At 43.3% G+C, this 2,090-nt stretch overlaps 1 long non-coding RNA gene across 1 annotated transcript; it reads right to left on the reverse strand.

Moving 5' to 3' along the window:
• Nucleotides 1-281: 281 nt before the first annotated feature.
• Nucleotides 282-1,323, reverse strand: LOC110892107. Its single transcript, XR_002565839.1, has 2 exons — nucleotides 1,085-1,323; nucleotides 282-993 (listed from the first exon to the last, which is right to left on the reverse strand). It is a non-coding gene; the product is annotated as an uncharacterized LOC110892107 (long non-coding RNA).
• Nucleotides 1,324-2,090: the final 767 nt, after the last annotated feature.

Consider the following 2,090-nt stretch of genomic DNA (forward strand, 5'->3'; position numbering starts at 1 on the left):
TTGTATATTTGAAATAAATATGTAAACCATATTTATCTTTATAGAAAGAAATCGTGTTAACGTTGTTTCTTGTACGTTATAAAGTGTCGTCGAAGAAATATATGCATTTATATTGATTGTCATAAAAGTCGCTTGATGTCGTTAGTTGTCATTTTTCAATAAAACACATTTGTTTTCGGATTTTATCGAAAAACGGGGCAGAGTTTCCTCTGTTTTTGGACGCCCCCGACAACACAAGTTGTTGTTATTTTTTAAAATTCAGTCAAGATTCAATCAATTTTATCAATATATAAGGTTTCGTCAAATATGTAAAGATGTAAAGTATACTTTCGTCGATTGTTTCGAGCTCGATTCACACGTAATATTAAAACTATATAAAAATAACATAATAAATCTCGTCATTAAACCTTACCATGTCTCGTGTTGTTTCGCGGAAAAAGTTGACCGAGTTGACCGGGTCGACTCACCGAGTTGACCAGGTTTGACCGAGTTGACTCGGTTTGACCGAGTTGACCGAACCGAGCCATCTGACCGAACCGCGCGGCTTGACCAGCGAGACCCATACACGTATCTGAACCGAAACCCGCTTCGAACCCGAGACTCCCTAACCAAACCATTGACCAGTTTGACTTGTCTTGACCAAGCCCGAACCCGGACCTGCTGAACCACACCCAACTCGAAGCCTGAACTGAGACCAAAACCGAACCGTAAGTTGACCGAGACTGATGTTTGTCTCGGTTGGTTTCCTGACCTGAACCGGCTGAAAATGAAACCCGAGCTTAGACGAAGTCTGAACCAAAAGAAAGAATCTTGAATCCGAATCTAGAACCTCATACTTGAACCTGAGTTGCGATCCACCACCATTACCGCCGTCGCTTTCGGCGTTGGTCGCCAGGGACGTCGGCTCCGGCTCCTTCTCTCTCTACTCTCTCTGTCTTTCTGTCTGGCCTTGTCGGTTTTGCCCACCGTAGGCGACCACAGCCGTCACGTCACCTGAAACACCATCCAAAACATGCCGGAAAAACGTAGATCGGACCGGATCTTGAAAGATCTAAAAGAAAAGGAGAGAAGTCAAAGGGTTTACCAGAAAATGTCTCGAACCGCGGCTGCTGCAGGCCCATACTACCCTAATCGTTGCTCAATTCAAAAAACCATCATCGGAAACGGGTTCGGAAGGTGCGTCTTAGGGGGGTTACGCGCCGGGACGCACCGAAAATCAACCACCAAACCACCGCCAGTGGCGGTGGCGGCACCGTGACCCCGCCGCGGCTCCGCCTCAGTTGTTCTCTTGAGAGAGAGAGAACGAGGTGTGTGTGTGACTCATTTGTTGAAAATGAAAGGATAAAGGGGTGGAACCCCCTTTTATACTTAGGGTTTTCTTGTTTTAAGTGGGATTGGGCTTAGGCCTAGGGCCTACAAGCCCACTCTCGCATCTAAGAGGCCCGAAATTCCCACGAGACCCGTTATTTAGAACCCGAACGCTCCGTAACGTCGTATATTATAACTTTAGTATCAAAACACGTAAAATATGATCGGTAGTCGTTGTTTGTACGCTTGTTTGTCGTTTACGGTAATAGTCGCGTAAAAATTGCGTCGTTGCCGTTATTAATCCGTTTTTTGATCCGGTTTCGACTACGGATGTAAAAATTTAATTACGAAGCTAAATATATCGTAAAGTTTTCGTATTGAAGTTAATACGCGTGTCCGATGTTTCTGTTTCATTGCCGGTGTGTTCCTTGGGTCGCGTTTTCGTTCACGTTTGCGCTTTGTGACGTACGGAAGCACGATATATTCACAAAAATTAAATTCATAAATATAAAATATTCGTAGAAAATCCAGTATTTGTCGGCGGTGTCAGTATTTTTTACGGTTTCGATTCGTTATTTTTTAATATTCAACAGTTTCTCCGCAGACCGTCATACACGCGCTGTAAAGTCGATTAGCTGTTCTTAGACACTCCAAGGGCCTAATTAAGTTTACTTACGTCTTAAATGCTGTTTATTATCATCCTAAACATTTGTTAATTGTGTAATTAGAGCCGTAAATCACTGGTTGTCACAAGAATTAATTGAGATTTCTAACCAGGTTTG

Source organism: Helianthus annuus, chromosome 11 (assembly GCF_002127325.2).
Source record: "Helianthus annuus cultivar XRQ/B chromosome 11, HanXRQr2.0-SUNRISE, whole genome shotgun sequence".
Classification (NCBI taxonomy): Eukaryota; Viridiplantae; Streptophyta; class Magnoliopsida; order Asterales; family Asteraceae; genus Helianthus; species Helianthus annuus.